The sequence below is a fragment of the Silene latifolia genome, chromosome X, assembly GCF_048544455.1.
Source record: "Silene latifolia isolate original U9 population chromosome X, ASM4854445v1, whole genome shotgun sequence".
In the NCBI taxonomy this organism is placed as follows: Eukaryota; Viridiplantae; Streptophyta; class Magnoliopsida; order Caryophyllales; family Caryophyllaceae; genus Silene; species Silene latifolia.
Genome location: NC_133537.1, coordinates 186,585,996 through 186,609,607, shown reverse-complemented (window position 1 = coordinate 186,609,607; position 23,612 = coordinate 186,585,996). Strand labels below are relative to the sequence as shown.

General features: G+C 37.2%; 1 non-coding gene across 1 annotated transcript; it reads left to right on the top strand.

Annotated features, from left to right (window-relative positions):
- Positions 1 to 21,764: 21,764 nt before the first annotated feature.
- LOC141625144 (small nucleolar RNA R71) lies at positions 21,765 to 21,870 on the top strand. The gene has a single exon (XR_012534940.1). It is a non-coding gene; the product is annotated as a small nucleolar RNA R71 (small nucleolar RNA).
- The last annotated feature ends 1,742 nt before the right edge of the window (positions 21,871 to 23,612 follow it).

The window sequence follows — 23,612 nt, the reverse complement described above, 5'->3', positions numbered from 1 at the left end:
AAGCAAGTTAAATGAAGGAAGATGAATGATGAGGGATAAATTTAAGATTACCAAGCTCTTCACCGTCCTGTACGACAGGTGACCCTCCGCAGCCCAAAGCAAGTGCCTGTTGTCCCAAGTCTCAGCCCACGCAAGTGCTCCCCTCGGCTGACGACCGCCTCCCCCAACGTTGGCCCGCCTCGGGGCCTCCTCTTCCTCAACAGGCTCCTCCTCGTAGACCTCGTCCCCAGCAGCCATCACCGCGGCGGTGAAAGCCTCATCCAAAGCCTCCTCGATAACACGAGAAGGGTCAACAGCACTGTCTATATCCATGGGAGCTCTCCCATAAGTAGAAGCCTCATCACCTGCAATGTTAAAGTAATTTTAGGCCGCGTCACGTGACGAGAAGCCTGGATTAGGGGACTTTCGAGCCTTCGGAAGCCCTGAACTCGCTCTTTTCTCGCCATATTTGGCTATGTTCTCACAAACCCGATCACTCATGTGGTAATTTGGGTCAATTCAAGCCTAAGTTGAAGCCTATTCATGGGTTCGAGTCGAAATTTCGGCAGCATTTCGTTATAACGACGATTATGCCCTATAAAAGTGTCCTGAAAAAGCCGTCACAAACCAAAATTCCGAGATGGTAGGAAGTTTACCCATCATCCAAGGATTCTAAATATCAAGTTTCATCGCAAATGGGCAATCCTAAGGCCATTTTTGAAGCAATTTACGGTTTAGCTGTGAAACCGTCTCAAATTCACTCGAATGCTAAAAACTGAACGAAAATTCGAAACAAATACATGGTTATGATCCTTATACTACCAATTAGCCATTTACAAGATCAATTTTGCAAGGCAAAATCATTTGGGGGAAAAGCCCCAAATTTTCGACATTTTAGGGTTGAAAACCCTAAATCTTGTCGATCAAATTCATCCATTATTGAAGATTAATGCAAGAGTGATATACATACCTCGATTAGTCATGATGAATGCAAGCTTTTGGATCAAATTTTGGCGGAAATGGTTAAGATTTGAGAGAGAAATTGTTAATTTGTGTTCCGAGCAAATGAATTGAGTCCCTCTGTTTATCGCGTTTTTACGCAGAAAAGACACACTAAGGAATAGACGCAGCAGGCGCTGCGCCTCTTCCAAGAGACGCAGCTCTTGCTGCGCCTCTTCCTGAGGTTCCCTTCATACGAGTTTTCAAAAATTCGTTCTGAGTTCGTTATTTGTGGGCCCATCTTTGGTGCGCCTCTTCCTCGATGCCGTTATATCTTTTTTTGGTCCGTTTGTCGATTATTCTTCGTTCAGACCCGCATTCCTAAGACAAATGCAGACTATTATACGTTATTTATCGCTTCCAAGACTTTTTCTTGTCACAACGAGCCAGTATTCCTTCACAGGTGTTTCGACACGCCTTCATTATATTCCCCCAACGAGAGTAAGTGGACAGACAATCTTTCTCGAGACATGGAGATAAGTTCCTGATTATGTTCCCAGCGAGGGTAAGAGGACAGACAATCCCTCTCGAGACATGGAGATACATTCCTGATGAAGTTCCCAACACGAGTGTTCGCGACATACAATCGTCCTTATCAAGTTCTTCCGAAGTTTGTTTGAAGACGACCCAAGCAGATTTCTCCCAGCAGTTCCCGCCTGTGTCCTGCTACACGCAACATTTCTTGTTTTCCCGCGGAGTACGATAAAGGTGTCGTTCTCTCGAGGTTCCCAGACCGGTAGAGTTCTTACACTCAAGCCTTAGTTACCCTTTCAGATAACCTTCAGTTACCCTTTCAAATAAACCTTAGATGACCCTTTCAGGATAATCCTTCCTTCAGCCTTCCTCCCTTCAGATAATCCTTTATTTCTTCAGACACTTTCAGATAATCCTTTCAGTATCCCTTCAGACAAACCCTTTCAGTCCTTTAGAGAGAGTTGTCCTTCAGCCTTCCCTTTTGGAGATAGCCTTCAGAGTTAGCCTTCAGAAGTATTAAGAAGTTTCTTCAGAATCCCTGTGACCCCTAATGCCTTCAGACACCAAGTTATCTTCAGACCAAAGAGTTTTGCCGAAGTGTCTTCAGTCCCGTTTCACCCAGGCGCATCTAAGGTATGGTCTCTTCTTATGGCTGGCAAGCCTCCTTACGTAGTCTAATGGACTTTTAACGACCCTCCTCGTTAGTCGACAGACTCTAAAATGTTCCCGACGACAGGTCCTTGGTTCACACCCCTTGAGCCGCCTCGCGTCGCCATAGTCGTCAGGTTGTAATCTTCGATTGACCTGATGGCTATACTTTGACTTTCGCGTTGTCCAAGCCTCGGTCAAAGTAGGGGCTCTGTAGATACCTCATTTCTGCACCTCCCGCAAACCACCCGGTGATGATTGGGCCGCATGTTTGGTACGCAGAACGATTTGTGACAGTTCGTAAGTTTATCGTCAAGTGATTGCTCAAACACTGATGTCTACCTCTTAGTTGTCATCTACGCGCCGATACGGTCGTTTTGACAGTAATTAGAGTACATTTGGAGTCCGGGCCTAAAACCGTCTTCATTTTCTGATAATCGTTAAATCTCGAGTCAGAATGTTCTGGAATGTTCCGGATATTTCTATTCCATATTTTATAAATATTTCACAATCTTTTATTCTTTGGTAAACAATTTCCCGTAATATTCATACAAAATATTAAGGAAAACCAAATTATCCCGTCATTCCATAACTTAAACACGGAAATCTTTCTTCCGCAGGAGGAAACCATCTGGGAACAGACGCAGCAGGTGACGCGCCTCTTCCAAGAGACGCAGTGCTTGATGCGCCTCTTCCCAAGTCCTTTTCTGCGTATTTTTCGTATCTTTTTCATATCTTTTCGAGATTCACTTCCATAGTCTCTCCGAAAACCCTATTCCTTCACGTGATTAGTATAAATTGGAGTCTTCGCTCCTCATATTTCTCACGCGAGTGTCCGCCCTTCTCTTCTCCCTTTGCATTCTAGACCACGTTCTTACTTTTTGGCGTCTACGTGCTTGAACATTCGACCACGTAAGCTCGGATCCTTCTGAGTACCAGCCTCGTTTGCATGACCGACCAATTTGACCAACTCCACAACTAATCAACTTAATTAATCTAATCGTTTTCCTCTTACGAGGGCAGTTTCGTTACATTCGAGTCGAGCATCACTAATCGCAAACTTAGTTCGTCTCGTTTCGTCAAACATGTAATTCTAAGGGTGTAAATCCTTCTTTATTTATTGTTTTTTATCTTTTTGTATGATTAATGTAAGGTTTATGTCGAAAACATCTCTTAAAACTGATTTATAAAACCTCGTTTAAAACCTTTTTTCGGATTACCAGAAGACAAACCGTCGAGAAAGGATGCACCAACTGCTGCGCCTCTTCGAAGGGACGCAGCACCTGCTGCGCCTCTTTGTGAGGCTGCCGCAGTTCCTGCTTCCTTTCTTCTTCCTTCGTCCTCTGTAATTCGTCTTCTTTATTTGTTTTTGTTAATTCTTTGTTATAATACCATAATCATCTCACATGTATATTATTTATCATTCATTAATATATAATTCGTCATCAAAATCCGACTTAAATCCCAAGTAATCTCATATTTGCGGGTTTTCGTCATTAAAACCAATCCGGGTTGTAGAGATTCAATTCGTTCATATTGAGTTTCTGGAATTCGACCTTTGATATATTTTCATCTGTCTATTGTCATATTCATCGCATATTCGTCATTAATTCTTCATTAATTCGTCATGTTTAACCTAATTAGTTCACTCATGTCACTAATCAATCTTTCATTCATGTAAATAATTCGTTTGCATTCGTCTCATCCATGTTTTATTGCTTTATGACTCATTCATATGTATGTAATCCATTAAATCACTTCCATCCGAGTAAATATATTAATTAATCTTTAAATTCATCAATTAATGTTAACGATTTGCAGTTCCGGCTTCACAACCAGAACTCACCCTTGGAACAGACGCAGTAACTGCTGCGCCTCTTCCAAAGGGCGCAATCCTGTTGCGCCTGTTCCAGGTTGATTTCTGTCTCTGAACTCCCTTTCTGCCTTGACCTGTTTAATTAGCTTACGTATAATTAACTATTATCTGTATTATCACCTTAACTCCTGTTCATTTTATTCCTTTATTCTTTCTTTTTCGCAAATTATCCGTTTTAAAGGTATTTTCGACATAAATCGCTAAACCCGATGTAATTATTGTAATTTTTATTATTGTAATTTTCTTTATTGTATTTATCATTGTGTTTTGTATCATTTGTATGCCTTCACATGTAATTGAACATAAATTTCTACTTTGACTAAATTGTTTGCTAATTAATTGTTCACCGACTTAGTCTAATCTTCAAATGCTAGGATTAAAACTTGGATGTTGCATTGCATGCATATAATCGACGATATATCAAGTACGAATAACTTCCCTAATCATTAGTAGAGGCCGCTATCGAGGCGGGAGGGATTAGGTGTTCGATCAAAAGAGCTTCCTAATACGTACCCTCACCCCTTACTCCAGATCTCTGTGAACATCCCTGTTCATTGTCATCCACGAGAGTCATTCTAGACATAGAATGCTAAGGGTAACGAGTTCTTGGTGTTCATGTCTCTAAGTTGTGTCTTGACATGACACGAGGTATTCGAACGGTTCCAATTTCCCATACAAACTGGTGGCGACTCCACAAATGCAAACGCTTGTTTCCCAAGCGCCCCCGTGGCCCCATTGTCCACAATGTCCTTTCCTTTGTAATGTAGAATTATATTTTGTGTATATACTTGTGTTTGTTTGTCCTCTTATCAGATTGGATCGACTACGCCACATCCGAGGCATGAGGAATATGAAGACTGCATGGTATGATCTTTCCAATTTCCTTTTTCCTCTCTATGTTAATAACTATGTGGCTTTATTTTGATTGATGCGGTACAAACCAATGTTATCTTAGGAGTTGCATATAGTTTATATGGCATACTAGTTGATAAAATTATATACATTAGGTTGTATAAATGTTAGTTGCATCATGGCATGTAGTTGCATTTTAGGAAAAATTTTGCGAAAACATCTATTTGGGAAACTTGACAAGTGTATATAAGGCCCTTGTAGATACTTTTTCTTCTTGAGACTTTGCTCTTTATAATACCCCTAAAACACCCTAGGATGTTTCATGCTAGTATCCTTTGACCCATGGACTAACGCCTAGTCAAGAGTACCTTGTGATGTGATGACTCCTTAGCTACCGTTTATTCCAAGGTGACCCTTGAAACCATGCAACCATCATCCACTTGTATCATCATTTTTGTCAACAAAAAGGGAATGGGCACAAAAAAAAATTATCAACTTGAGTTCAAGTACGAAAATGAAAATCAAGAAGTTTGCAAATTGCATCAAAGAAAAGAGGAGTACAAAAATATAAACTCCTATGCTTCAAATCAAAGCACCCTTGTTACAAATTGTGGTGACTTTGAAAATGTTCAAAAAATGCAAAAGTTGAAAATCGTCAAGTATTGAAATGCCAAACATCAAAGAAATGGCAAAATGAAATTGTTCTCAAAAATGTCAAATGCCACAAGAAATTGGGGGGAATAACAACATCAAAAGCAAACTCCCATTATGAAACTCAAAATGTATGATCCCTTTTTCCATTGAACCCACTTTTGTGCATGGTAGAGAGGGGACGACCCTTCTTCTTGTCTAGGCAAGAGGGGGAATTCCGCGATCCTACAGTGTTTCTAACATCATAGGGAGTCTACTCTTGACAAAAGTATTTAGAAATTGAAGACGAAGGTACCCTAGCTTGACACAACTTGGAGGTGATTTATTGGTATCCTTCTAGGCTTAGTAACTTGAAGAAACCATATCTATAATAGAGTGTGTACCCTTAGATTTCTTCCTTTCTAGATAATTTCCACCACTTAGATGTGGAAAGTGGCTATTTTTTGTAGATGCATCCATTACCTTCTTTTGTGTGCTTAATGACTGGATGTATCGCCATTTTGGCAAGCCCCACCTTGCCTTGCAAGAAGGCATCTTATCTCATGGATGTCTTGTTGTGAGTTGAAGGGGCAGAGTGAGCCCCGCTTATCGTCTCATATCGGCTATATTAGTAGGTTAGTTTAAATAAAGGTCATAGTTTTAGTCACCTCTTTACTCGGGACGAGCAAAGGTTCGGTTTGGGGATGTTAGATGTGACTCATATTTGAGCACTTTAGTCCCCGAATTAACCTCATTCCCATGCTTTCTATTATATATTAGGGTCATTTCTTATCTTTAGTTTCCCATTTTGCATATTCTTTCAGGTTTTATGTCCTTGGTAGGAGAGGATTTCTAACCTTACATTAATGGAGTGAAATAGAGCTAAATAGATCGCATCTAATGACCAAACATCGAAGAGGAGACCGATACTAGAGGCCTAAGCAAATAAATAGAGTAAAATGGGCAATGAAGAAAAGATCCTTACATCCCCAACACATTCCCCGCGGATTGTTAAGGAGCGAAACAAGAGAAGAATCATGTGTCACGATCCGAGCGGCCCGAGCTCAGGACGAGCGGACCAGAGCAACGATCCAAGCACCCCTAAGCATGATCCGAGCGTACCAAAGCACAATCCAGGCGTCCCGACTACCAGCCCAAGCGGATTTCCTTACAGGACAGGCCGTGAATCAGGTGAGGACGAGCGGATCCTGGTGGGAGTTGCAAGCATGATCCGCGCATGTCCCTCGGGAGGTGCATTTCCTCAAGCTTCTCTTAGGGTCTTAATAGTCATTTAAGCCCTTAGTAACCCTAATCCTTGTACTTAATTCTAGTAAAAATACCCCATTGTACTACCTAGATTATCATCAATTCTTAATCAAGATTTAGTCTAGCTTTAATCTCATTTTAATCAACTCTTAATCCTCTCTTAATTTAGTTGTAATACATTTCTCAATATTAATCACATCTTAATGTTTCCTTAATTTCTCAATTGTTCTTAGTTTTATTTAGGTAATTAGAAGATCATTTTGGGTTTATTTGGAGGATTGACAACCTTCCATCAATCATCAAGTACTTCTATTATTCTTTGCTTTATTATTTTGGATCATCTCCATAGGTATAATACCTTTTTAACCTTGTTTAATTATTGTTAATCACATCATTTATTCATCATGTTTTGCTTTGTTAGTATGATTGACAACCTTATTAGCATGCTAAACTTGATCATGAGTGAGTAGTTCTTTAGCTAGCGTTAATGGGGAATTAGGGGAAACAAACATGGGAATTGATCTATGCTTAATCTAATACGTTTTCGTAATTAATTTGCTTCTTGTTGTGATTTCATCCTATGCACATGTTATGTTTGATGAAATCCGAGCCTATGAATCCTTGCATTTTTTACCCATATCCTATCTTTTCAATGAGGCTTGTAAGATATAAACCAACTCGAGCCTCATTAAACCATGCATAAGAGTTGAATAGGGGGAGACTAAGTCGACTTGTAGGTGTTGTACAGTCTAGACGACTCGGCTTCGGGACCTAAATTCTCCCAGGGATTGTAAGATATACACTAACTCGATCCCATCACAATAATAAGTGCTTGCATCTATTTGAGAACATGTTTGTATAATCTATTTCCATGAATCCCCTATGAACCCATAACACCCTAGTGCCTTAAATCAATTGTTTACAAACCCCTTTACTTGCTTTACTTAATCTTGTTGATTAGTTTAGACCACATCTCATCTCAACCCAACTTGTGACACCCTAAGACATAGCTTTTTGAAATTGAAAATCCTACATCAATACCCATCCCTTGGGATCCGACCTTTACTTACCTCTTTGATAAGAGTAGTTTGTGAAGTTATAAATATTATTTTGGTTGGTAACTTTTGATGACGAGTTATAGCCACACCACTAGGACTTTTCTTTACCGTTTAGAACTTTAAACACTTAAATTCTCGTGTTGTAAGCCGGCCATAAGGGCAATACTAATGGACCTTGTATGATTGAATGTTGTGGTAAACCCCATTTGGACTCCATCGCATGGATGCTCGACCATAGGGCAATTTGGAGGCCATTGGTGGCCGAAAATTTGGACTACTCAGTAACACACGACCGACTACCATTCTTACTCGACCGAGTGGCGGTCCACTCGACCGAGTGACGGCTCCACTCATTCGAGTAGGCCGAAAGACAGACCTAAAAACCTCCGGTAAATACCCCAACTCGACCGAGTGGCGTGACCACTCGACCGAGTGCCTTTGACTCGGTCGAGTAACTGCTGAATTCAACCGAGTACAGTGAAATTCTTCCTAGGGGTTTTGGACCACCTACGACGCATTTGGCCTCGATTTTGGACTATGCCGACCTACTAGGAGCCGACTGACCATGGAAAACCCACATAATAGACCTTTATGAATTGTTTGCTCTTGATCTTTTACGTGCTTGGGTGGTATACGAACATAGTCAACCTAGAAATGTTTATATAATGGCATAAAGTACATGAAAAGGTGTAGGCATTCCGTAACAGTAGTGGCAAAGCAAATAATAGTAATAAGTACACACCGCGTGACGAGTTTGTAACACTAGTAAGTGTTGTGTCGGTTCGATATGATATGTTGAATATTAAGAGTGGTTGAGCCTAGTCATAAAGAGTACTCATATACATGTATATATGTACATATAGTAATCATACAAACAAGCCGACCCTGGCCACGCATAACATAGATATAGTAAAGCAAGCTGAGACCCTTTGGAGAACACAACTTGCGAAAATAATGGTAGATTATCGGGACAGTCATGTAAGACTTATAGCGAACTTCGGGACGAAGTTCTCTTTTAGGGGGAGTGAATGTAAGAACTCGGAAAAATTTAGAGAAGAAAGAGCACAATACTTGAGTATTGAGAGTGAACAAGACCTGGGATAGATAGGATACACGAGTGTAACAATAAAAGTGATGATGGCAAGAGTAACACACGAGAACCGAGAAAGAGGCTTAAGAGTAGACCGAGGGATATTTGGGAAAGAGAGCGAGTGGCGAACTTCGGGGATGAAGTTCATTTTAAGGGGGGAAGATTTTAATACCCAATATTTGTGAGACCCGTACTTAGACCTAGGGACACATGAGGGAACCCACGTGTACTCGGGAGTAAATGATGATTCCCCTATGAGACCAAGTAAGACCTTAACTAGACCTAGTAGACTTCCAATGGACCGAGTAGAACCCCTAGTGGACCAAGTGAGCTGGCACTCGGTCGAGTAAGGGTATACTCGATCGAGTGAGTCCCACTCGGTCGAGTGAGCCGGTCACTCGGTCGAGTGGTGCTGAGCTGTACCTGAGAAAGGTAATTCGCGATTTCATCCTATCCCAACCCTATCCCATTCATTCTTCCCCTTTTTCCTTGTTAAACTAAAACCATCTACCTTCTCTCTAAGAATGCTCCCAATGCCCTTACCTTGGCCTTCAAGCTTGGATTCATGGTGGAACACCTCTCCTATGTCCCGATCTACCTTTGAAAGTAAAAATCCCACCTTTTCCTCTTTGTCTTATGAGTAAATTCGAGTTCTGGTTTACTAAGAGAGCTTAAATAGTAATTAGTTATGTAAAATGAATAGTTAGTGAATAATAATGAGGGATTTTATGTTGTAATTTAGTGTAGAGTGAATTCTGATAGCTATTACATGATTTATGTAGGATGAGACAGTTTTATGAGATGGATACATGGTGAATTCAATTAGCTTGTGGATTATGCTAAAAGGTAGGTTATCCTACTCGGTTTCAATATTGTGTATGCTTATTTGGGTGTCTTTCCTCACTATTACATTTATGAGTCGGTTGGTATTTATGTGGGGTTGAATTCATGAATTTGGTCATATGTTAAATGTTGTTCTTCCATTTGTCATGTATGTTTGTGTTGTATTGGAGGACTTTGGTGGTGATACTTGATTTTGAGGAGACGTAAAACGGGTGGGAAACCTTCTTGCACTTGGGTCGCCCCTTGGAGCATCCCACTCCAAGGGGGATATGCACATTAATAACTTGAGTCACGGAGGGACTCGTGTGGTTGAGGCACGACGTCTGGCAGGGGATCCGGTTGGCTTCTGGACCCGGTACGTCTGGGTGTGTCCCGGTACCTTTGTGTGAGATGTGGTGTCCTGAGCGTGTCCCTAGCACCAGTGGTTGCCGGGACGTCTGGGCGTGTCCCAGTACTGGTATGGTGATTGCATAGTCGAGTCTCATTCACATGATTATGTCACATCTACACTTATCGACACATGTCTTATGTTTATGTATTGAAACTGACGTTTGTTGTGTTCCTGTAAATGTAACATATTTCCGGAGTGGCCTGTGTCCTTCCATATGATTAGATTCGTTTAGTAGTCAAAAGTTGTATGATTCATTTTATTTACTCACTTATGCATATGTAATCCACTAAATACTTATTTACGTTAGTTGTTTCTCAATTGCGACTCCGATTTCACTACCTCGGGAAACCGAGAAAGTAACATCCTCCAATTACCTTGGCCGAGTAAGAAGGGGGTGTTACACTAATTGTGTTAAGTTCATTGTTTGTAATTAGTCAATTTCCATCATCGTACTCGGGTTTAAACCGACATGGTATGTAGAACCAAGGATGATTATGCATGTATGACTAATATGGTTGTTTTGGATAATGTAAACAAATGAATAAAAGGTTTTAAAATGCCTTTTAAAATGTAATTAACCAAATATTTGTTGGAATATGTGTCCTCCGACAATAATGCGATCACAACTGTTGATCATGATGATCACATGTTTAAATCTCATTCTAAAGAATACAATTGGGAAGTAATAGTTTACTGTCAACTGGTCCACACATATCGGTAATGATTGGCTGACTAGAGTTTGACATTACTGTCGTGCGACGGTGGTGATCAGTTGATCCCCTTAGGTCATACCTAAAGGGTAATACTCTTAATTGATTATTTAATTGATCGTATGACGATACGAGTTAATTAAATTACTTAAAATTGACGGACGATTTTGGAAGTAATATTTACGTATCTCATTATAATTTGATTGAATAAGATACGGTCTAAGTGATCGAATTGTTTTATTACTTAGATGAAATTATTGTTTAAGGAAACAATTGCATTTGAATGAATGATTTATTATAAATACAAGATTTTGTGATTTGTAATTGGTAAAATATTTTGGTACAAGTAATTGTGAATTACTAAGTCAATTTTGTATATGACGTATTTTTATTAATACGTTGATTTTTAATATGTTTAAAATACATGACAATTTTTCATGACATGTGACATGTGACAAATTGACAAATTGACAAAGATAAAATGGAATCCATTTTATCTTTATATGGACCGAAATTAGGGGTGATATTAGGAAAATATTATGTTGATTAAGTGAGTGGTAAACATAATCATTTCTTCCTAAACCTAGCCATGCAAACCTAATGCCTCTTGTGAAGAGCACCTTGCTCATGCATTGGGCATCATAACTCCCCCTTCTACCCGGTTTTGAGAAAGAAAAACCATAGGTTTTTCTTCTAATTTTACCTAATATACACTACTTGAATATTAGCATATTCATTCATTCATTCACACATCTAAAAATAAGAATTTTAGAGAGATAAATTCTTCCTCTTTCTCTCTTCTCTTAAACTGAAATAAAGAGAACAAAATAAAGATTTTTTGGTCAATTTTATTTAAATTAATATTGTTCTAGTATTAATAATATTAATTTTAATTAAGTAGTTACCTTGGGAGGGATTCTATACTTGAATACTTGTTCATCCATTTTAGGAAGCTCAAGAACAAGTGAGTAGGAGAACTCACTTGTGCCCAAATAATCCGAAATCTTCAATGTAAGATGATGATTTCTTCCTTATTCTTATTATTGTTTGCATGCATAAGATCAACATTTAATTTTATGACTAAATTAAATTCTCACATATATGAATATGTTAAGTAATAAGATATAGATTTTTAACAAGCGGTATCAAGAGCCTTTGGTTGTTTGCATGCAAATCGGTTATAGTTTTTCCGAGTTATACGATTAACATATAAAACTTGTAAATTTGTGTTATTATGATATATCACGAAATAAATTATGCATGTTCAAGTTTCTGATCCTAAAATGTATTTAGGATATTTTGGTTAATTTATGGATTTTTATTGTTCATCTTATATAATAATGGCATTAAAAATGTGATTTTATGATTAAAATGTCATTTTCGGACTAAAATTAGCTAAACTTCGAATTTTCCAGAGGTTTTTGAACATGTTTTCAAATATTTTATTTTTAGATGAGCTGTAAATTTTCAGAATTTTTATGCTCGAAATATCGATTTTTCATGATAAAAATCGAATTTAAATGAAAAATAGGTTAATATGAGATAAATTTCGAATCTGGTCATATAAATTTAGTATGTTGTCACATGAAATTTTACAAGATGTGTGTAAAATAATAGGCTATTATGAAGTCTTTATGCATGATTTATGAATTTTTGATGAAAAATAGCATAAATAGTGACTTTAATTAGTGAATAATAACTAAAACGTACTTCATGACTAAGGAAAAACGTCACATGTTGCATTTTATTACCTATTTCAGATCTAAAATTGAAAAGTTGTTAAATATAATTTTTCACATGTTTTTATGATTATATCTGATAAATCCGGTAAACCGCAACATTGTTTTCCCCGATTTCGAAATTTTTAAGCTAAGTTTTTGAACATTATGAGTGTCATGGTATTTTTCCAGAATGATCATGAGTTTAAATTTCAAATTTCAAATTTATTTGAAATTTTTGTGATTTATTGAAGTTTATAGCATTTTATTGTAATTTTGAGTCCACAAATGAACAATTTTAAGAAATATAAGTTAATTATAGTCAAATAGTTAGTGGAGACTAATTTTGAGTCCTAAGTTGGTTAGGGTAATTAACTTGTGCATAAATATGATTTTATGTAATTTATTGTGATTTTAAAATGTTGAATCACGCAAATCCGTAAAAACCGTTTAATATACGATATTGGCTCCTTAAAGGCGATTTAGCATAAAATTGGGCATGTTCATACATATTATAATGCTGCATTTTATTTATGATTGTCATAATTTTATTTTATGTAATTTTATTTTATGTAATTTTTACTTAGTATGGCCTTAGTTTTTAATTGGTATTACCCGAAATGTATGGGAATATCGATTCGGTTATAATTTATTGTGATCTCGTATCACCGTTTTGTAATTTAATAGATTCATTTATTTTAATTACAAATGTATAATAGGAAAATATGCAATTTGTTATGTAATTTATTTATTTCGGAGTTCCTTGAAGACGGTGTCACTCAAGAAGGCGATACATAAAGACGGTGTTACCTCGAGATGTGTGCTAAAACCGAAGTTCAAGGGACTAATGGAGTTTGTTTCCGAATATGCAATAGTTAATTAGATTTTCTATTTTAGGAAGGCCATACTAGGATTTAATTTATGCTTTGCATTTTATTTATATGTTGCATGCATCGCTAAATCGCCATAACTAAAACATGCATTGTCATTTTAATCGAGTTTATCGACCGTGTCAATTACAATTATCGTAGTTCACCGCTTTAGTTCACTTAAAACGTGATAGATAATAAATTGACATGACCTCTCGCTAAAAATAAACAATTGAGACATAGCCTTACCAAAAAGTAGAAACCATGAAAACCTATTTCGTGAGGGAGTGCACTCGGCCACACCGGGGTACAAACCTTGTTACGCAGGGGAAGTGGGTGATAAATGTCTATCCACCGAATTTATATTAATGAGGGATATTTCGGCACACCCTAAGTTGATATGAGTTTGGATCATGGACACATTTATTCGAAATTTGGGTTGAACTCAACGAAAGTATTCACGACGATTTCCGGATGTGTTTCGGGCTAGAGATAAATATTAATGTAATTTTATCGACCAACTGTTCTAAAAGTAGAATCGATTAAAAGGTTAATCCACCGAGTTATGTTAATAAAGGGTATTTCGGCAGACCGTGCCCTAAGTTAATATGAATTTGGGTCTTGGAATCATTTATCAAGTTGGGTAGAGGTCACTAGATAAATGCAATAAAACTTGTTTAAATTTAAATTACATTTTTACGAGTATTATTTTGAAAACGACATATGTTTTATTCCTTCTATATTTTGTTTTGTAGACCGCTTCTATTTCTCATAACAAATGGCCATTCCAAACACCAACGCTACACCTCTCACTAATACTTCATGGCTCCGATCCTTCATGGATCGATGTAAACTTGAAAAGAATGGGTCAAATATCTCCGATTGGGATGCCCAAATCAAATTAGCCGCCCAAGGTGACGACAAGCTTCGTTACCTCACCGAGACCTCTCCACCCGAACCTAATGCTAGGTCGAGTGCCGCTACTAGGGAAGCATATAAGGCTTACCACAAGGAGTCCGCCGCAATGAAAAATGTGTTGATCTTTGCGATGGAGGCGGATCTCCAAAGGAGAGCCTTTAAGATTGGCACCGCTAATAAAATCTATTCCAAGCTTGTGACAATGTTTTCACAAACTCCGCGGATCGTCCAATATGAGGCGGCCGCGGCATTCTTTGATCTCGACTTCAAAGAGGGCCAAAAGTTTAGCCCTCACGTGCTCAAGTTAATGGAGCTCGTCGAGACCTTGAAGATTCAAAAGGTTGAAATCCCCAAAGAACTCATTGTAGATAGGATTCTACACTCCTTATCCAAAGTCAAGGCATATGTTCAATTCCGGGTGAATTTTAACATGCAAGACAAGGACGTGTCTCTTGAAGAGTTGCACAAGTTACTTGTGCAAGCCGAAAGAGACATGGTGTTAAATGTTAACCCACCTAAGGATGTGCTTAACATAAGCACCAAAATCAAGGGGAAGTTCAAGAAGAATGGGAAGAAGGGTAAGAAGCAAGCTCCCACATTCACCAAAGCTAAGACTTATGAACCTAACACTTCCAAAATCAAGAAGGGTCCTCTTGATAAATGCCATTATTATAATGGTGTTGGACATTGGAAAAGAAATTGTTCCAAATATCTTGGTGATATTAAAGCTGGAAAGATCACTCCAGTTGGTAAATAACTATCCTTTGTTTTATGTTTCTAATTCAACTATGGTATTGTGATACTAAGTTGTATCCCCTTTTATTGAAAATAGGGCCTCCACCAAGCAAGGACAAGGGAAAAGAAAAGCAAGCTTGAGAAACCATCAAGAAGCTAGGAGTAGCTTCCATGAAGCTTGACTTTTTATTGTCTTATTTTAATTTATGTTTCGGATTTTAGAACCTTTTGATTTCCGTGTTCGACATGGAAATGTATTTTAGATAATGGTTGTATTTTGGATAATGGTGGCTTGGTTTGCAACCCTAGTCACCCGTTTTATCGTATTTTATCCTTGTTCTAAAATTCGTCTTTATACGCTTGCTCATAGAAACATATGATCATTCACTTAAAGTGATCTAATAGACAACTATAATGATGGGATTCATTATATGTCCAAAAGCTTAAGGCTTGTGTATGATCAATTATAAAGTGATATTGAGTTGATGAACTCTCTTAAAGGAATGTCAATCACCAAGTACGATTATCAAATCTAAAACAATTAGTCAACCTATGAGATAGTCCTCCTAATACTTCAAAATAATTATTTGTGTCTCATAAGCTATCTTTGAATCTCTAGTGTATTCATTCTAAAGATAGAGTGGGAGAAAATGCAGACACAAAGAACACCAAGCAAAATTTGTGTACTTGTGTAAATGAGATCTACGCAAGAAAGAATGATTTGTACACCTATACAGATAGTATACTCGAATAGATGAGATCTATGGTCTCGAATAGATGATATCTACATGAGAAAAGAGACCAAGTGAGGTAATCAAAAGAATATGTTCCCAAGATAACTACACGAGGAGACCAAAAGAAACTTTTGGAATAAGAATGACTAAAGTAAAGTCTTAACAAGAGTTTTGACTAGTTTATGAACAACATTTGACCAATAGTTTCAAATTTTGATATTTACTTAAGAGCCTATATGAATCAAAGTTGCATCCTAGAAAATAAATGACGTTTATTACTAAAAGTTGCAAAGAATGATATGCCGATATCTACAAAAGCTAAATTAATTGTTAACCACGCTAATGTCATTACTTAACCTCATTATGAAAATGAAATGGTTAAACCTCCTTCCGAAAAGGGTATTTTGAGAAGGACGTGTATTAGATATAATTCACATTTAATCTAATGACATTGCCGCGCATCATTATAAAATGAATGAGTTGGAGATTAGAATCTCTTTCCATAAGGTTAAGATTGAAACCTTTTCAAAATAGGTATTTTGAAAGGATATGATGGGAACATATATGGTTTTATCTTAATAACTTGGCATAGCAAAATATATTTCAATTCTTAAAATGTTTCAATTGAATATTCAATTGCGAAACATGTGGAATTAAGTGGGAGTTGGAAATTATCATGTGAAGACATGGAATTTAGTGGGAGCAATCATCTTGTAAAAGTTTATAACTCGTTACTAATTGAGAATGACGAGCTAATACCTTCCTTCACAAAGAAGTATTTGAGTTTTCAATTCTGGATGAAAATGGACTATGATGAATCCAATTACATCATGAGATGTTGGATAAGTATTGAGATATACACATCAAATCAACCAGAAGCGTAGGTTATTCATTTCGATGAAAATGGAATTACCATAAGTAGTCATGGTCATTCATTGAACCTAAGAATGGTTGATGACATGATTATTAGTTACTAATGTTTCCGCCATTAGAATAATCATGCACATGTCCAATAATAAATCATATGCATAAGAGCATGATGAATCATTGGCAAGCCATAGAAGAATCGTCGTGAATTCTCGAGGAGAACCGATGAGCGATTTCAGTGTTGGACAAAACACACTGTTATGTGTCAAGAGGTTGCACATATTAAAGTTCGAACACATGTAAGGATTTATGAAAATCCTAAGCTTTTCAAGCTAAAAGGAGAAATAAGAAGTTTGGAAAAGTACTTAGTTGAAGTAAGAAGTTACTCAAAACTAATATTTTCTTATATGCTAGGACTTGTGAGAAGTACTAGGCTAATGATCTTGACAATTGTTGCAAGACTCTACAAAACATTTACCTAGTGCATTGTGTGTGGGTGGAGTACTTGATCAGTGCAAGTTATATCATTCACCACAAATTCGTTGGTTATGTGATAAACAACCAGGAAGTTCTTTCAAAATAAAGAACCCAAACCGAGGTTGGGAACCTATATGTGTACTTGGTGAGGTTCATGCTATGAGAGATAACATGAATGTAAGGAAAAATGCGATAAAAGAAGTTTGAACACATGGACACATGGTATGTTAGACTTCTATAGCAATCGATTAGTGTTTACACACTTATGATATGCATCATAAGGTTGAAATACGGTATTGACTACCCGAATGTGATGTCGACATTTGTCCTTTGAGTTATTATTGACTCACCTCATACTTTGTTACGTCCAAATGGGTTGTAGAGACAATTGGACCCCGTTAAAGTGAACACGGATTAGCATTGTATTCGCCCATAGTTACTTACATGAGGTGACGTCTCAAAGTGACTAGAATGTGATGCGATTGAAGGCAAGTTCAAGTGCCATGGAGTCATATGAGAATGACTAGCCGATCACATAGGCAGACTGTTAGGAACACTTTGTCGGGCCTTATGACCGCTTATAGAGTTCTGGCAAATTTATATAGCCTGGTCGTGGCGAGAGCTACTATAGTATTCTAATGAGTCGATTCTTTTGACTAAAGACTATTCGCCTAAGATGGCATAGTTTCAGATTAACTTTGACTTGTGTTACTACGACCTTCGTAAATGGGGTCAAATGGGCATATTTTGGGTTATGATGGCTGTGGCTAGTCGAAGGGAATTAGTGCGATAGGAATTGTCCACCCCTAGTCAGGGTTATAACAATATCTCAGGGCAACTCGAGGAGTAATGAACTGGAAATGCGTGGCCACGCTCGAAAGATATCTATGGTAGATAAATTCAGTCAATCAGTTATTCTCCGGATCGAGCAAACCACTCTTGATATGATCACTTGCAAGTACGACCTGAAAGACACCTTGCATTGAGTGGGAGATAGTAATAGGACAAGAGAATTGTTGACGCACACTTGTCGAGGACAAGTGGGAGATTGTTGGAATATGTGTCCTCCGACAATAATGCGATCACAACTGTTGATCATAATGATCACATGTTGAAATCTCATTCTAAAGAATATAATTGGGAAGTAATATTTTACTGTCAACTGGTCCACACATATCGGTAATGATTGGCTGACTAGAGTTTGACATTACTGTCGTGCGACGGTGGTGTTCAGTTGATCCCCTTAGGTCATACTTAAAGGGTAACACTCTTAATTGATTATTTAATTGATCGTATGACGATACAGGTTAATTAAATTACTTAAAATTGATGGACGATTTTGGAAGTAATATTTACGTATCTCATTATAATTTGATTGAATAAGATACGGTCTAAGTGATCCAATTGTTTTATTACTTAGATGAAATTATTGTTTAAGGAAACAATTGCATTTGAATGAATGATTTATTATAAATACAAGATGTTGTGATTTGTAATTGGTAAAATATTTTGGTACAAGTAATTATGAATTACTAAGTCAATTTTGTATATGACGTACTTTTATTAATACGTTGATTTTTAATATGTTAAAAATACATAACAATTTTACATGACATGTGACATGTGACAAATTGACAAAGATAAAATGGAATCCATTGTATCTTTATATGGACCGAAATTAGGGGTGATATTAGGAAAATATTATGTTGATTAAGTGAGTGGTAAACATAATCATTTCTTCCTAAACCTAGTCATGCAAACCTAGTGCCTCTTGTGAAGAGCACCTTGCTCATGCATTGGGCATCATAACTCCCCCTCCTACCCGGTTTTGAGAAAGAAAAACCACAGGTTTTTCTTCTAATTTTACCTAATATACACTACTTGAATATTAGCATATTCATTCATTCATTCACACATCTAAAAATAAGAGTTTTAGAGAGATAAATTCTTCCTCTTTCTCCCTTCTCTTAAACTAAAATAAAGAGAACAAAATAAAGATTTTTGGGTCAATTTTATTTAAATTAATATTGTTCTAGTATTAATAATATTAATTTTAATTAATTAGTTACCTCGGGTATTATTCCTTGGGAGGGATTCTATACTTTAATCCTTGTTCATCCATTTTAGGAAGCTCAAGAACAAGTGAGTAGGAGAACTCACTTGTGCCCAAATAATCCGAAATCTTCAATGTAAGATTATGATTTCTTCCTTATTCTTATTATTGTTTGCATGCATAAGATCAACATTTAATTTTATGACTAAATTAAATTATCACATATATGAATATGTTAAGTAATGAGATATAGATTTTTAACAATATTATCACCGAAACACGGATTAAACCGTCATGGTATGAGGAACCAAGGGTGAACATGATTATGGTTAAAAATATTCATCATAAAATGATTTGAAATTGTAAAAACCGGTTGGAAAATGAAATGAAAATGGAAAGATGAATTTGAGTTCTGACCTGGACAGCCCGTCGAGGAGCGAGCCACATAGTTGTGACTAGGGGCTTCTATTTATGGTCAAAACTCAGTTTTGGCTCATTCGATCCGGGTTTTGGACCATGTTATGTATGTTTTAGCATGTTAAGTTCATAAAAACAGATAAAAAGACATGGAAGAAGAGGATTAATTACACCCTCATACTTACATGCTAGGTTAAAGGCGAGAAATCGACGGAAGTGTAAAAACTTTTTAGGTCGGAAAACTCGGTTGAAAACCATTTTAGCAATGTAAAGAGTGTTTGTTTTGTTTAGTGATTTTGTAGTTGGTCGAAGTGGTCGGTCAAGTAATTTAATGCATGATGACGGTACCAAACAATGTGTATGGCTTGTATTTTCGATCGGTAGGTCGAAAATACGTGTCGGTTTGTGACTTAAGAAGCTGAGTGTAGAATTTTTAGGGAGAAATCAGAGGGCGAACACTCGCGTGAAGATTATGGTGTTTGAAGGTGGGTATTTATAGAGGATTGAGTGGTTGTGTCCGTTTTGAGCGACGTGGCCGCATGGGCTACTCGAAAAGGCGCGAGCCATTTCGCGGGTCTTCGAGCTGTCTTGTCACTATTACGCACTTGAAATCATGATTTGTTCTATCCTAGTTTTGGATGTCATGATTGTTGTACTTTACCATTCAAATATAACGGGTATACTTAACATGGAAGCTTTGTGATGTTTTTTTTTGTGTTTGACTCGGTTTGACTCGTTGTTGGAGTCGGGATTTTAATTTTGAGTCGGTTTTCGGTCTCGTGTCGGTTTTGACTCTAGTTAGTGTCATTGCGACCCCGTCGTCGTGCATAAAACACTCTAGGTACTTTTTAAATGTTTTGAAAATGTTTTGTTTTCGAAATCGTTTTGAGTTTCCAACATATAGTTATAGAAACTGTCGATTAAACGTAGCGATCCCTAAGTATGTTGTAGTCCGATAACCATCGGGTGTTTGTTGGGGATTTAACAGATACTGGATATCTATAGAGGCGAAGATATGTCACCCCATGCATTTTAAACATTTTCTCAAGACCCATTACCCTAATGAAGGACTCGGTTTGACTTTCAGTACCAAGTTTATCCAAGATATTACGACAAATGAAACGAGTAGGCTCAAATTCCATACCTAGTAGTTTCACAAATCGTCTCCTATGCTCATTTTTAATGAATACTACTTCCGGGAAGTCCTCAAGTTTTTCTATTTCTGGTACTAGCTCGTCTTCTTGCCTTTGGAACTCCGGTGGTGCATTAGAACCACTCCCCTTTCTTCTCTTTGTTCCTTTAGAAGTAGTAGCCTGACTCTTACTCCAAAAACTCATTGTTGTTGTCTTAAAATCCACCAAGAATCACTACCCCAGAATGCTTCAAATCTTCACAAATAAGGGCCAATCAACCTTGAAAATGCCTTATTAGAACACTAAAAGAAATGAATTGAAGCTAGAAGGCAAAAATCAAACCCGAAAGACAAATGAGGCTCATAGATTTTTGAAGCCCCAAATTTTAAAGTGATGAAAATGGGTGATTTTGAGTATGTAGACGGTTGAAATGTTGGTTTTTATTGTGTAGAAATGGATTAGAATGATTTTTGGAGTAGTTAGAGGTGGGGTGTATGTTGTTTGAGGGTTTTGAACATTTTGGCTTTTGTATGAGAGGTTCTGGTGGAATTTGGTGTTTTCATTCTAATAGTTGGAATAAGGGGTACCACTCTTGTATGCTTGGAAACCATTCACTTGTTCACTTGTTCCCCTACATTCACTTTGGTCATGTCCCAAAGTTCCACAACTCTCACATACTCCACTTGGAATTGATGATGATGCTACCATAGCATTAACATGTTTCTTAGGTGATTTGGTGGCCTCTTCAAGTTTAGCCATAGCCTTCTCAAACTTCAAATTAATGGTGTCAATGTGAGCACTACGTTGAGCACCCAATTAAGTAATAGAGTCCACCTCATGCTTTCCTCCCCTAGTAGCCTTCCGAGGTCTACTATATTGTGAGTTATGGACCGCCATTTCTTCAATGTTGTTCCATGTTTGATTGTCATCAACTTCGGTGAACATACCATTTGACCCCATATTGAGAATGTTTCGGGAGTCTTCATATAGACCATTCCAGAATTGTTGTACAAGGAACCACTCGCTATTTTCATGGTGTGGACAAGATCGACAAGTATCCTTGAATCTCTCCCATGCTTCATACAAAGATTCCTCGTCCCTTTGTTTGAACCCGGTGATTTGGGCTCTCAACATGTTAGGCTTCTCCCGAGGATAGAATTTCTTGTAGAAAGCAGGTGCCAATTTATTCCAAGAGTCAATAACAAGGGTAGCCTTATCTAGGCTTTTCAACCATTGTTTCGCGGAACCAATCAAAGAAAAAGGAAATAAGACCCATCGAATTTTGTTTTGAGTAACTCCGGTTTGAGAAATCGCATCACAATAGTCACAAAATGTCTCCATATGAGAATGAGGGTCTTCACTAGGCATCCCCCCAAATTGACTTCTTTCAACCAATTATATAAATGCGGATTTTGCAATGAAATTACCGGTTAAATGTTGTGGGGTAGGAGTACCATTTGATAGGTTCTCCTCGGTCGGTACGGAATGTGATGAAAATTTAGGCATTGTGGGTTGATTTCGTGATTGGTTTTGTGTTGGGTTATCTTCTCCTTCTCTTGCAAAAGGGTTGATGAACTCAATATTATTTGGTTGAATGTCCACAATCTCACCAATACCTCTCAAAGTATTTCTAGCAAGTCTTCTATTGTTGGTCAAAGTTCTTTCAATTTCAAGATCAATGGGTAACAAGTTACCTTGCGATCTCCTAGACATGAAAAATATCAAACAACTCGAAAACAATTAGAACAAACCTTGAGGAGTTAAACTTCCCCAAGGTAAAGAAAGACACAACTAAAAACAATTAAAGAAAATCAAATCAAGTTAACACCGTCCCCGGCAACGGCGCCATTTTTCGTTGGTCGGTTTTGTTACTCATCGTCAAAAGTTACCTTGACCAAAATAATATTTATAACTTCACAAACTACTCTACTCTTAGTAAAGAGGTAAGTAAAAGTCTGATCCTAAGGGACGGGTATTGATGTAGGATTTTCAATTGCAAATGGTTGTGTCTGGGGGTGTCACAATTTGGGTTGAGGTAGGAGATCAACTAAACTAATCAACAATGTAAATAAAGTAATAAAAATAAGCAAGATGATTAAAATGAGATGTAAAAAATTGATTAAAAGCACTAGGGTGTCATGGGTTCATAGGGGATTCATGGGATTTGATCATACAAACATGTTCTCTAGTAGATGCAAGCACTTATTGTTGTGATGGGATCGAGTTAGTGTATATCTTACAATACCTAAGAAGGTTTGGGGTGCCGGAGCCGAATCGATTAGATTGTACAACACCTACAAGTCGACTTCATCCTTCTTATCCAACTATATGCATGGTCTAATGACACTCGAGTTGGTTTATATCTTACAAGTCTCATTGAAAAGGTAAGTGATGGGTAAAAATGCAAGGATTCATAGGCTCGCATTTCATCAAACATAACATGTGCATAAGTTGGAATCACAACAAGCAAACAAATTAATTATGAAAACATATTAGATTAAGCATGAATCAATCCTCATGTTGGTTTCCCCTAATTCCCCATTAACCCTAGTTAAGGAAACTACTTACTCATTATCAATTTTAACATGCTAACAAGGTTGTCAATCATACTAGCAAGGTAAAACATGATGAATAAATTAAAATGATTAACAATAATTAAAAAGGATTAAGAGAGAATTATACCTATGAAGATGATTCCAAATAATAAAGCAAAGAATAATAGAAGTACTTGATGATTGATGGAAGGTTGTCAATCCTCCAAATAAACCCAAATAATCTTCTAATTACCCAAAATAAATGACGAACAATAGAGAAATTAAGGAAAGATTAAGGAATGAGACTTGTATTAATACTAGATTAAAAGTTGATTACAAGA